This window comes from Thunnus albacares, chromosome 24 (genome assembly GCF_914725855.1).
Source record: "Thunnus albacares chromosome 24, fThuAlb1.1, whole genome shotgun sequence".
Lineage (NCBI taxonomy): Eukaryota > Metazoa > Chordata > Actinopteri > Scombriformes > Scombridae > Thunnus > Thunnus albacares.
Window position 1 is genome coordinate 7,158,087 of NC_058129.1, and position 14,754 is coordinate 7,172,840.

General features: G+C 40.3%; 1 long non-coding RNA gene across 1 annotated transcript in view; it reads right to left on the reverse strand.

Moving 5' to 3' along the window:
- Positions 1 to 723: 723 nt before the first annotated feature.
- Positions 724 to 14,754, reverse strand: part of LOC122976668 — a 73,914-nt gene continuing 59,883 nt past the window's right edge. The window contains exon 4 of the long non-coding RNA XR_006401011.1: positions 724 to 5,135. This is a non-coding gene — a long non-coding RNA (uncharacterized LOC122976668). The remainder of the gene's footprint in view (positions 5,136 to 14,754) is intronic.

Sequence of the window (14,754 nt, forward strand, 5' to 3'; positions counted from 1 at the left end):
AAATTGTGCTTCTCTCTCGGCTTCTGCTGACCTCCACACAAGATGAAAGAACCTTCAAGATTCTCCAGTTTGTGTCTGCGTGGGCACTCTGTCACACAGATACTTTTGTCATCATTACTGTTCAGCAGGATCACATCGGTCAGGAGCTGGGGTACCCACACTTTTCACTGATCTGTCCAGGGTGGTAGCACAAGTCTGTCTCAATCAGTGCGTGGATGTGTACAATAAGAACCTGATCCTGACTAGATAAAGGCAGTAATGCAATTAGTGCAGCGTGAGTTTCTGATTAAATTTGGAAAGGAAAAAGAACTGTGTCATCTGGTACAAAATATAGAGAAAATAAAAAAAGTTCTGAGACGGTTAGTTAGCAGTTTTAGCAGATGAACTCCTCTCTTTAAACCCAAGTAAATATGAATTTATTAATCATTAATTTTTGGAAACTTTCTGCTTTACGGATGATGAATTGGATGCTGACAAAATATCACATTTTTGCATGTTTCGCTGACAGGTTGTGCACTGACTAAATGATTTTCAGCAATTAATTTGGTGTGTACCAATTGAACACTATCTCCTGTTCCCTAGAATAAGCACCAAATTGCATGTCTTTCCAGGAAATGTACAGTTACATATCAGTTGCGCTTGTAACATAAAGCTTTGGAAATTCATCACTAATGAGCCTTGTCAGCTACTACACATCCATCCAGACAATTGGGGTTACTGGGAATATTTATTTAAAGTAAAAAAAAAAAAGAACATTAATTACAGAATGTCTTCAGGGAGGAAAAAGATATAAAACATTGACATTTCAATGTTAATCTAATCAGCATCTAAGAGACAATGTTTACCAACCGGCTATGTTCCGTGGCAGTGCATGGTGTAGTGTTAAACAGCAATTAAAATCAATAAAACTGACAGATTTAGAAGACATTTATGTTTCACGGCAGCAATACGGTGTCATGCACTTAACATAAAAATGGTAGATATAGAACATAAGCATGAATTAACATTTCATTTCAGTTCATTGTTCAGTCTGAAATCATGTTCATCTTATTTGTTTTCTGTTTGGCAGAGGTGCTTATTTTGCCCTGAGCAATCTGTAGCGATGTATAGCACTGGTGTAGCTTTCAGTCGACACATAGGCTACAGTAATGGTTGCTATGAACGTGTTTTTAATGTTGATCACAGAAACGTGCGGCTGTTTCGATCTCATCCATGTGTCCAGGCGTTTTCATGGCTTTGACCTGAGGAAGATGACCATTCTTAATGCCACCTACAAAGCTCTGTTTTGCCATCAATGGGCATGACACTAGATGTATGTGAATTACTGAAAAAAAGATGTTGATAGCATTTCAGAGGTCTGGATTCTGGGTAAAAACACACTGATATCTCTAATAAAACACAATATAAATGACATTGGCAGTAAAACAATGCAGTGCACACACAGGAACAGTGCCATGCACTGCGAAGTAGACAATGATTAATGGGGAAATTAATGTAAACCTTTGCCAAAGGTTGCACCCTGGGCTCCTGCCATACAAAGTGAGCTAAAGCTCTTCAGTTTGTCTACCAGAGAAACGTTTAGCCCAGCAGACCATCCATACTAAAAATAACAGCCCAAAGCAGAAGTGCATGGACCAAACGGTGTGTCAGGTGCTCAATGTCTTAGAACTGCACTCCACCCAGACAGAACCTTATAATTTGGTGTTAAAATGTATGTTTAATGATAGAGGCTCTAAGGCTGACTGACTAAAGGAGCTTTTCTTCCACAAGACAATGACATCCCCTCGTATGGCGGAGTGTGAAACCATTACCTCAGGTTTTCTGTATAATGAAAGTCCAAGGGCATGAAAAACTTTATATTTCAGTCAAGTATCATTGAATTTAAGGTTCTTCCAGGTCAGGAAGCTCAGTTTTGTACATATACATTATATATATATATATATATATATATATATCATAGGTACAGTGGGTTTTGTGCGTCTTATCTAACAACATTGGAGCCAGATTTATACAGACTGAATTTGATCTCTGTGTTGCATCTCTAGCATGAGAGCAGCTAGTCAAACAGGATATGTGGGAGGATGATTGCATTCTTGCAGCCTGAGTATTGAATGTATCTAACCTTTGACATCTTTAAATGTGTTTTCTTTTACATTTAAATAAAATCATTTTTAATCTAATACTGAAGTATTAATAGTTGGATTTAGAGATTCTCTCCAGACATCTGTATACAAAGGGTTCACAACTGACTTCTTTCCACTGTGAAGAAAACACATTTGATGGGCAGGAAAATGTCAACATTCAACTGCAGCTGAGACCAAGGAGTAGTCTGAATTGCTGTCTACAAAGTCAGTACTTCAAGATCAAGTACATCAGGACTGACAAGACTGAAAGTGGAGGCAAAAACTATGCTTCTCTTGGCTAAGTTCGGAGAACACAGCCGAAGTATTTTTTTCGCAGTCTATAGTGTCACAAAATATGTTGTGTGCAAGGAAAGAGACTTGTGATGATGCTCCGGTGAAGACTTTTAGAAAGAGGCCCCTGAAATGGGACACAGCTAAAGTAGACCAAGTTGAAGAGGTTTGAGATGCAGCCTAGAGACCAGAATCAAGATCTGCAGCTCTGGATATAATTATACAACAGAAGATTGAGGGCATCAGTTACTTAGGCAGACAAAATAACTCATGCAGACTAAAAAAAAAAAAAAAAGATGACAAGAGGTGGCCAGTTCAGTTTCCCCATATGGCTGGGAAAATCTGGACAGGGAAGTTAATGAGAAACATGCTTGCCTTTCTCCACAATTCCCATTGAAATGTCCTTGAGCAAGACAATTAATCCCCACCAGCTCAAGAGGAACTCCTCTGAGGCTAATAGTGGAAGACTGGTCGTGCCGGGCAGCTCCCAGGTGTGAAAGTGTGTAAGTGTTTAAATGTAAAGTGGGCCCATTCTCAAAAAAACACAGCATACATGCTCAGCGAACCTTTTCGGAATAAGTGAAGGTTAGAAAAATCTATTTAAGGTTTTTGACGAGGCGGCGAGCAGAACCGAAGTTTGAGGGGGATTGATCAGAGTTTGCCACTGGAACAGAAAAGCCCACGCAGCTGAATTCTGCCATTTGAGATTTCTATATATGTTCAACATCCACAGAAGGTGTCATTTCAAACAAACATCAAGGTCTATCAGAAGTCATGGGTTATTTTAAGAGGCGAATTCTGATGGTTTGCACTTTTACACCAAAGTTAAACTCATTCAGTTGCGTCTTTGTGGGTTTTTTTTTTTTTTTATTCAGCTTTCACAAGGTCAATTACACTCAGGCACTGCCACTGCAGCCGCTCATTCAAAAGGGAAGAAGCAAAAGGGTATCAGAATGACACACGTTGTGATTTGGAGTGACGCAGGAGTGAATTAGAAAAGCCAGAGGGTAAAGAGATGACACAGTTTAACAGCAGGCATTGTGAAACATACGTGTTGGCTGCAATGTGCTTCGACTTAACATTTTTAACTACATTTACTTGCACATTTAGAGATGTAATGAATAAGAAAAGGTGGAAAATACAGTACAGGTGCCAAAAAATCTTTGTTATACTTTTTAGATGTGTTAGAGCACATAACCAACAAAAACATTAAAATGTAATATATCAGTGTTGGTGATTGACTCACTAGTGGAAGGGGATTTTTCACTCCAAGACACAGGTATTGATCAGAAAACCTATTAACAGCCATACTGTATTATGGTCATTTTGTGCTATGAGGCATTCACATCCTACTCATTGCTCCTTTAAAGTATTGGAACTGCAAAAAAAAAAAGACTGTAACCTCTGTTAACCTCTGTTAAATCATACTTCATTCCATTCCCTCATCATTTACGAATTATTTATAAAGCAAATGCTGCATATCACCACCATCAGAGAGATGACGAAGGTTATATCACCATCCCTCTCTGTCTTTCATACGCACAAAGCTCATACAAAGCACAGTATGCAGTCGGAACCTGTTGTGATTTCATTCCGAGTGGCTGATCCAAGCCTCTTATTGACTTTCATATCAGTGCTGTAGGTTTGGCCGATGGGTGGGCGCCTGCCTAATTATAAATAGAATTAGCAGAGAAAGAGAGAAAGAGGTTTGGTCTAACCAACGCTGTAGGTTCAGCAAGCAAACACCCGTTTCATGATCTGAAATTAGCATTTGAAATACTTTAAATGCCATCAGTATTTAGTTGGGTATAAGGAAATCTTCAGGGTAAAGTTGTAAATGCTTATGGCAAAGTGTGAATCATAGAAGATTTGACCCATTTTGGATGGAATGAACAAGGTTTAGACTGAGGTTTTGGATAAATATATTTCTACTGCTCCCAGAAGGAGTTTGAGTTCAGTGCCAACTTCAGCCCCCAAATGCAGCTAGTTCTATTCACATTTTACTGTCATTAAAATTAAGAAATGTTCCTGACTGCTCTGTTATTGACAAAACATTCCACCGCAGGACCTTGAAACTAATTGTTCTAATTAAGAAAAACAGGTTTTTGCAATACCTGGGCCACCACAGGAACTTTCCACTGACTGTAAGAGAACACAAAACATCAATTTTAGATTTGGGGTTTCTCAAAATAAGACTAGATGTACAGGTGATAGCTGCTGTCTGCCATGCAGCGGTAGATGCATTTTAATGTGCAGTAATGATTTTGTGCAATCGTGTAAACACAACATCAGCAAGGACCATTGCCCCCAACCTCATAACCCAACTAAATGCCAAGTACTCTACATCACTCCTGTTTTTTTTGTTTTTTTTCCCCCTCCTCCAAGTTATTGCAATCACAAAATGAAAAATAATCAAAGTCTGGAAACCATTCAGGAATTTGCTGGCTGAGAAAAAAAGAGAAGAAGAAAAAAAAAAAGAAGCAAACTAGATTTGTACTTCCACCCTTTTTCAGTGTCTGTCTCTCCCTGCTTTCCCCCAGCAGTAAGAGTAAAATTATAAATCATCTCCCCGCAGACAAAATTTCATGCTTGATGGGTGAACAACTCCAGCATCTGGTGGGGTCCTGTGATGAGGTACGTTCCAAGTTTCTCCCTCTCCCAGCTTCCCCTGGGCTGATCCAGAGCATTGCCAGCATCCTGCCAAATGTTACACGCGTGCAGCTGAAATGATAAGACAAAAAAAAAAAAAAAAAAAGAGGGAGATTAATATTTAGCAGGGCCCTTTTCGCTCTCAACTTGTTCTGCAGGTCTGATGGCAGCACATGTGAAATCTCCGTGGTGGATTCATGCCACATCACAAGGTGTGTGCACACCTGAAGGAGATTCTCCTCGGTGAGCGAAAAGGGGACCCTGGAGTGTGTCCAAATGTACCTTGTATCTCTTAACAACAAGCCTGGAGCCGGTGGTCGGCCTCCTGGGCTGAAACACATGATGTCAGTGATTCTGCAACAACTTTGCATTGTGAGCATTTTAACTTGTTTTTTTAAAGTGATAGCAAAAGCAGGACTGATTCTGAGGAGTCCAGGCAGCAGAGCAACGACATAAACATCACATTAATACATCGAAACTTGCACAGAACTGTATTTTTTAACCTTTCCAATGAAACTTATGATATCAGCAATCAACCGAATTGATTTTCAACGCCTTACAGTTTTAGATTCTGATTCAAAATCTTTCCTCAACTGCAGAGAGTACAATGATTATCTTTTGCTGGTGTAGGTATTAGAATATTTTACAGTAGCTGATAAATTTATTCTGTTAGCGACACGCTAGTGTTAATAGTAAAGGTCACTTGCACACAATGATCTGATTTTTTTCATTCTAGAGTGTTTGTTTTTTTTCTTTTTAAAGCTTTTGTTTATTAGACTCAATTAATTGCACTAAATTTATCTCAATTTGAGTTTTTAAGCAATTTAGAAAATAAATTCTAGGAAATATATGTGTAAATATGTTTTTTTACTCTACTACCACAGTTATATGCCTGACAATGTGGAGAGTGTCCAGAAACCTTTGGATCAATTAAGGATATCAAATGTACACACAATGTAATTACACAGTTAAATGAATAAAGAAAATGTTAAAATATAAAATAAAACCTAACTTTTTTTGGTGGCTAGTCAAAAATGTTTTTACAGAGGGTTGGTGTGTTTGGACTCATGACCTCAGCATTTCTTAAATCCTCCTTACAGCCCTGAAATAGAACCAGTTGTGCTTTTGGCATCTTAACTTTGCTCAGACTGATTGGAGTCTTTCAAAGCCAATTATTTGTAATCCCATACTTTTAGGCTTTTCCTGTGAAAGTCTTTCTTTAGTTACAAAAAGTGGCCCTATTCGGTTTGAATATGTTTTTCGTATGACGTGTTTCTTGATGTATGTAAATTAATTGCAGGACATTATGCTAATTATGCTAATTATGTATTATGCTAATTTAAAATTAAAACAACATAAGAACAGGAGGGGAACTCAAGTGCTCACACAGGCTACATGTGATTCCCGTAGCCACAATACCTATATTTAAATACCTGAATATGGTTCCTTTAATGCTATTTGTGGGGAGAAAATGTTCACCAGCTTAGATCTGAGGTGACACTGGTAACAATCATCCTGGAACAAAACTCCTTATTTAAACACAACAAATTATTCACCATCAAAAAAAAGCGACTTTCGCCCACGCGGAGACAAAACTGCGATCGGGACCCCACCTGTTGGAGCGGGGGGTGTGATGGCAGACATCATTAAGCTCTGGGAGACTTCGTGCTATTTAGAGGAGCTTGTTAAAGGGCCATCACTCACTGGAGAAAGTGCTGCAATGCAGGAGGAATAATTTGGCTCTGAATATAATTCCCAGACTGCAAGAGCAACATTTTGGATAAATTAGCCGCCTAAGCTTCACTGCTTTTGTATTTTGGTAATGTAGGAACAGATGGCATATTTAAGCAATAAGTCACAAGAGGCCATGGTTTACAGTGATTTTAGAACAGCTAAGGGGCGTTGTTAGGCACGACGTGGAGCAGAGTGACTAAAAGCCTCTTAGCTGTTCTAAAATCACCACAGCCTCGCGGCCCCTTATTGATTTTATAAAACGGTAACTACCTATACATGTTAAGGTTTCACAAAACAAAAAAAATAGAAATAATACAATCAAATAATCATTCTTCCGCTGAGCAATGTAGTTCTTCAGCGACATTTAGCAGAACAGTTGCCAAGCAACAAACAGACACAGAGGATACTATGCTAATCAGGCTAGTCAAGCATGCTTAAGAAACTGGGGTGATTACCAACATGTATCTGGATATTGCCATTTATTATGCGATTGTTGAAATAGTGTTCAGTTATGTCAGCGCTTCTCTTTGCTGGTGCACGGGTGTTTGACTCTGGACAGGTAGGTTTTAATCGTGCGGTGCCAGAAGTAAGGATAAAGCTCCAGCATCTTCTCTCGTTGTCTCCTTTCTTTTTTTTTTTTATCTTCCTCCTCTATTCTGTCCATCTCTTTCCATCATTCATCCACGCTTAGCCCACCCAGAGAATCAAAATTCACAGCAAAATCTGACATTTTGAAGCAATTTGTATAGGTGGCGAATTGGCGCAGTAATTTGTAATGCGGTCACAGGAACACGGTTCAGCCAATCACAGTTAAGGACCAGAACTATCCGTTTTATAATTTACCGTTTTACCACTGGGGGAGTATTGTTTGTATTTAAATCTAAATAATTCTTTCAGATGGGGGCTCTTTTTCTAAATGAATGCTTTTCATTCTGCTTTTTTATCCAGTTTATTTGAAAACTTTCCTAATCCCACATTAATAAAGATGGCAAAAAACTTTGCTCTGTCCTGTAGTTTTGCACCGTCACCCCGCCAGATGTCCATGAATGAAGAGAGCAAACACTGACGACAACAAAGTAAACAAGTCCGATGATGTAGCAGCAACTTTTTGGCACAGACATATGCTTGCCTAACAGGGAAAACAGCTTTTCACAGAAGCTTAGGCATATGGCCGGCTCCTGTTTCGACAACAAGATGCCGTGTCACCTTGCTAGCCACCTGTAGCCGATGACCAGCCGAGGGAGGGGGGGGGGGAGGGATTTAAGGCGATACAAGCATACAAGGGTCGACATACATATTTGCTTCTGTTTCTGTTATCCCAGAGGCCATATGCTTATCTTGTTGACCTGCGCGGTGTCCGACGGCATGTCACACACTCTGTCACCACGATCAGGCGAGCGTGAAGAGCAACCGGTGGGGGTCAAGAACACAAAAGCTTTTGAAAAACATGGTTGCCGCCTCTAAGTTCTGTGCCTTTGCTCCGTCTCACCCCTGCCTTTTTTTTTTTTTTTTTTTTTCCTGCTCGCTTCCGTCCCCTCTTTTCATTTCTTTTCTGATGCTGCGCACGTCCCAACAAGCGACAGCGATTTGCATGATGTGATCGGCCTCTGCCTTCCTGCAGCTCTTTAGAAGTGTGTGCGTGCATGCGGCTGTATGTCTGTGTTTGAGTGTGTTTGCGAGTGTTAATGTGTGCGGGCTGACTGCCAGCCAGCTTAAGCTGCAAGGGAAGGGTAAAAAAAAAAAAAAAAAGGGGGGGGGGGGGCTTTGAGCCTATAGATATCTCACAGAGCAATCAGGGAAATATGCTCAAATGACATGACAGGCGGTTTGGGTGTTGTAGGATTGTTGAGTTAAGGTGAGGCATTTACTGGGATGAAACTAGGCCAGGTAGGTTTGTTGGGAGGGTAGCGCACACACACTTTCACACTTGACTCATCAAGTGAGGAGAGAGATCTAATCAGCAGCACGGCTGGCTTCCACTGACGAGCGTTCAAGGACATTTTGCAGATATCAAAAAGAAAAAAAAAAAAATATCCAAAAGGGAAAACATCCACAGAAGTTTGAATTGGGCAAAATTATTACTTAAATTCAATCATTCAGAGCATCGCTACCTCGTGTTATTTCTCTCAGCAGCTGTTACTGCTAAATAACAATAAAGGAAGCAAGTGAGGTGAAACAGCCTCTCATGTTACTCTTTGGTCATGACATATGTAGTCACAAGCCGGGCTGCGTGTTTTGTTTTTTTTTTTCTATAAACCGTGGTCAGAATCACAAAAAGCGAGCAAATTACTCCTACACGCATGGTGAATGCAGCATGTTAATTGTGCTACACGTGCACCATTACCGGTGAATGTGACAGAGATCAGTGTGGAGATGAGGTAATGAGAGTGAGCCGTTAAAATAATTAGTCCAGATTTTCACTAGTGTTAATTAAAGCAAAGAAAATACAGCGTATGAGTCACCAGGCAGAGCAGAAAGCAACACTACGTGCTAATTTGCATTGCTCATTCACATGCACTTTTTTCCCCCCCTCTCTCCCCCCCCCTCACCCCCCCATGTTCCTATCCCTGTGTGTGTTCTCTGTGGGGGAAATACTATAGAAGACAGTAAGGGAAACTGCAGATAAATCAATTCTGAAGCTACAACAAGTTATACCTTGAAGCGCGGGGAGGGGGAAGGAGGTGCAGGGACGACTTTGTTGATTTGTCACATTCTGCAGTGTAATGAGGGATTCCAGTCACAGGCAGCCGGCTTCTCACTGCCGGCGAGAGCAGGATGCACTCAGACTAAGGGGGAAAAAAAAAAAAAAAAAAGAGGGAAAGAGAGAAGGAGGCAGGGAGGAATAAGCAGGACAGTTTAGGAGGGTGGCAGTGGGATGGAGAAGGGATATTTTGGAATGAGAGAGTTTAAGAGGAGGAGGAGAAATTGGATGAAATTGGATGGATGACGGAGGAGGAAAAGGGAGCGCTGAGGGTGGGGTGGCGGTGGGGGTGGGTGGGGGGGGCTCGAAGGGGGTGTTGCGAAGTCAAGGTTCCAGTCTGTGGTGTGAGGTGGCCGCCAGCACGTGGCCGCAGCACGTTGCAGCACTCCGTGAGGCAGAGCTAACACACTGGAAAAGGAGACTCGGCAGGGATGAAACAGAAAGACGGGGAGGGAGGAGAGGGAGGGAGATGGAGAGAAGAGTGGAGCTACTGTAAAAAAAGAGGAGTGCAAGGTTCAGAGTGGAGCTCTCTTTCTCTCTCTCTCTCTCTCTCACGCTTTCTGTCAGATCCCCCCCTCAACAGAGACCCTATAGCTGGGGTTATTCCTCCGGCATCGATACCCCCCCCCTCCCTCCTCTGATGGCCGGAGTCAAAGCCAGACAAAAACAGTCAGAGGACCACATGGCGTGAGGACATACAACGTTAGCAAGTAATTAAGAAGACATCACATACATAGTGTTCATTCTGCTAATTGATTCACTGACTTAATTGACTCCCAATGAATATATAATGACAGCAGCTGTCATATTTTCAGTTTAAATGAACTAGCGGAGCCGCTTTATCTGAAAGTCAGCACGGATGGCGTTATTAAAATACTTTATTACATCACACGCCGGAGTATTGTGGCGGCGACGTAAAGCTGATCATGTTTGCTGATGCCGTGTTCGCCATGGCTGTTACACCGAGATAGACTGGAACTACTGTAGCATTCTGTTCGTTTTTACACACTTCTTGCTTTTCAGTTTTGTCTCGGCACCAAACGCTACTTACCGTCTGGCACAGCTGAAATGCTTTTTCACTGACTTTTTTATACTGTGTTTGTCCCTCTAATTCCTCAATGCTGACCACAGTCTTTATTGTGTATCCAAGAATGCTTATTTTTGCAGCTAGGGGTTGCAGTAAATTCATTTTATCTCCGCTGATTTAATTAGCTTTTCGCGTGATCATGGCAGACAAGACCCTTTAAGCAGATTAGCCACAATCAAAAAAAACAGCCCATAAAAAACCCTTGAAAGATACACACACACACACACACACGTCTCTATACTTCCTGTCTGTATGGCAGCGGTACAAGCCTCAATAACCCTTCGTAGTGGATTTTTGAGCCTCCTAACCCCCTGGAAAAAAATGGACCAAAGGTTGTGTCAAGTGAGATTATTCCTGGCTCAAAAAGGGAAAAGAGAGCAAAAATGTGAATGTCATTTCAAAAGTAGGTTGAGCAAGTCAAAAATAGCTTCAAAGGGCTCAGATTTGAGAACAAAATCCCAAGAGTAAGTCTTCTGAGGTAAGAAAGGGAAAAAAAAAAACATCAAAATTCTATGAAGTTTTTTTAACACTTTAAACATACCTGATGCTCGCTCTCGGCGACGTTCCACTCATGTTACTGTATCGATGTACTGTAAACAAAAACAGTGACTGGGTATTTCTTAACAGACAAAAATGGTTGCTTATGTCCTGTCTGTATGCTGAGGATTGTTCTACAAAGACTTTTTTGATTATGCTGCACAATTTGTGTAATGATGCCATCATAATGCAGATTGAACGCTTTCTTTTACTTTTTTTTATTGCAGTTGCAATGTTGAAGAGAATATAAACCATTTGTGCAATATACAGTTTATTTCTTTATTCTATTGAGTGTGCAGCACCCTCAGAAGTGCATGACTTCACCTTTTTTTGGTATCTAAAGTCCCGAACACAAGATGTCACCAAATTTGGCCAGCTCATTGTGTCACATTCGGTCTCGATCAATTTGACAGAAGCATCGCAGAGAATTTATCACAGACTGTGCCTCTCCTGCCCCTGCTGCCGCTGCGAGTAAGGCCAGCATTGTATATATCTACGGCTCAGAGAGTACAATAGTTGGACACCAGCTGCTCTCCTTCTAAAGACCTGCCTAACACCAGAGCAAGGAAAAGGGCAGAGTAGAGCGCTGCCATCCCTGCCCATCCGCTCAACCACCTGTTTGACATTCTGCCCTCTGGATAAGGGTTCCAGTGCAGCGGCGCCTGAGATGCTCCCCTGAGCGGAGAGAAGAAAGAACACTGAGGATACTCTGGATGCTGCTCTACTTGCTACAATGTTGTACTGAAAGACATTTGAAAAGGTGTTAAAAAGTGGATTTATACTTTTACAAGTAGTGATAAAAAAACTCTATATGCAGTAGGTGACTTTAAAACACAAAAATGTATCAAAATGCAATGTAACAAAGTACTACGTAATGTTTGTCTCCGTATTTGCATTTTTTAATTATCATTCTAGACATAACATCACTGTTCTCGTTCCCACTCTTTGTGTAACATACATGAATCCATTGACATCATCATCGAGATCACCTCGCCAGCATCATGCAGCTAACATAATCGAGCAAAACGCTCTGCGAATCAAGCTGTGGTTTACAAAGCTGTTTGCACCACGTTATCTGTACTTGGACACATGAATATTTTGTATCAAACAGGTGTGTTGGCTTGGAAACACAGTAGTCCGTTGTGTGAGCTACAACTCGCATGCAGGGTTTGTGTCTCCTTTGTGCTCGTTCCGCTGGATTCGCTGAAGTTTGTGCAATTTTCAAGAGTCATTTAATGGATAATTCTCTTCCTCTAAAGAGAAAGTACAAAAAGCACAAGCTGGGCAGCATGTAGATATTTTAATGAACCTGTATTCCACATATATCATATGTAATATGTTAGCAGGTGACACAAAAAAAAGAACCACAAATATTTTTGCTAAGAAAAATAATAAAAAAAAGAAACTCTGACCAGAGTATCTGAAGCGGGGACAGAGAGTTGTGTGGTTTCATGCTCATTAGAGGGAAACGTGAACTTGAAGTTCACTGAGCTGGTAATGCACTCTTTTGATCAGACATTTACTGAGTGCATTTGTCTCCGGTTACGCTAGGATTCGAAGGAGTCAGCAGTATCGGCGCTATCTGCATCCCCCACCTGCTCTAGTCTGAGTGTGTGTGGGACCTGTTGTTCCGTCTGCAGTGGTCTACATGAACCACATGTGTTTAAAGCTTTATAGACATGTGTTTTTTTAAATTACGTAGGTGCTGACTTAAATCAGATCATCATGAGTATATAAATCTGACCTTGTGTGTTTTAAAGTCCTTTTTAGATACCCTGTAATGAGTACAGTATCTCTGTGTTGTTTTGAGGCAGTCACACAATGATCCCTTCATTTTTAGAGCCCAGTGCCTGCTAACCATATATCTTTACAGGAGCATGTATCCAGATTGGCTTTTATTAGTGGATTACTTGAACCCCCAAGCATGCAAGCACAGTAAACACACCTCCCTACATTGACAGGCACACACACATCAGCAACAACAAACAAGAGATTGCCTCCTCCCCTGGATGTTCTTTCTGGAATTACTTCCCTATTTACCTGCAGGTACCTAAATGTTTCTTCAACAAAAGGCATCAGAGCTTTTAATGGTTTCCGGTAGAAGATCACTCCTGCTTAATGAATGTTAATGGGAATCAAGGGCCCTCTGCATGTAGACAGTCCCCTGATTCGCACCTTCCGGAAGTGATGATAGCCTGTTATGCTGCTGGGTTTCTTTCTGATAGCGTTGCCTCTTGATTACACCAAAGGTTTAAAAAAAAAAAACAAGCTCAAGAGAGAAGAGGAGAGTTGCATGTCGATTTGATGAACTGTGCTGTTTCCTTCTTTTGTTGCCTTTTTTTCTGAAAAAGGTCAGTTTGACTCTTTTGTGTAACTTCAAAATGAAGACTGGAGACAATACAATATGACTTATCTAACATTATAATGCTGGTCTATTATTAGGCAGAAATGAGTCAGTCTGCTGCTTTTAACACTAGAACTGCCAGGGGTCACTATATACCTCAAACCACCAATGGGTTAAATTTACTCGTACACCAACATGAAATGAGTTTGTTTAATCATCAGCTGTGTTTTGGTCCATTTGTTTTATAATATAAATATCTTAAGGAACATTAATTGCTTTGTATGACCGTCGGTATAATTCAGTCTAAAATGACACTGAAAATGGCAAAAATTAACATTTGAACATATCTGATTATACATGTGCTTGAGTGTGCACCTTGCACCTTGACTGTGTATTTTCACAGCTTTTCTGCACTTCAGGCACTTGGCGAAGGTTTTTTTTGCAGGTCATTCTCCTTTGATTTTATTATAATTTAATTATGACTTGACGTAGTTGTCGGATCACACACACACTCCAATGAATGGCACTGCCTAGCAACGTGAAATATTTAAAAATAAACCGCATCGAAATAAATGCATTTCTATAATACAGGTAAATTTTACCCGGTGGCAGTTATAGGTATAAATGCTCATGTTTTTATTCTGGATTCATCTTCACTATTTTTTTTTTTTTTTTTAAAATAGGGGGTGCTTCACAACATTATTTTAGGAAAAGTCAAAGACTGTGAGACATGAATATTTTATTAAAACAGTAATGTACGACTGAAAAAGTAGTTCCGGTGTTAAGAAAGATCAAAACCTCAGATTAATCAGACTAACTATTGTTAACTATAGCTATGATAGTTGGACCCAGGAACAGCAATTATACGTGATAATTATCATTTAAAGCTCTTCAGATCATATCATTAAGCTATTTATGTAACAAGGGCCCCTCAGATTGTATTATGTGTGGATGAAAAAAAGAAGCTGCTAAATAAGACACCAGCTCTTTCTTCCAAGGTGTAATCATCAGCCTTTGTGAGTATGATCACTCAAATGCTTTGTAACAGGTTTTTTTACATAATAATCCACTGTGCAGCTTGTAAAAAATACATGAAAATTGTTTTTAAGTGTCCTCATCCTCCACCATGTTAATTATGAGTGTATCTGTGTAATTACAGTACTAAGTACAGTACAGTTTGTCAGTTTCTCCTCAAATATAACGTACATGCAAAGATAGATTATCTATTGCCATCTGCAGTTAGAACTTAAAATACATTTTTTTAAAAAGCAGTACACTCAAAATCCAC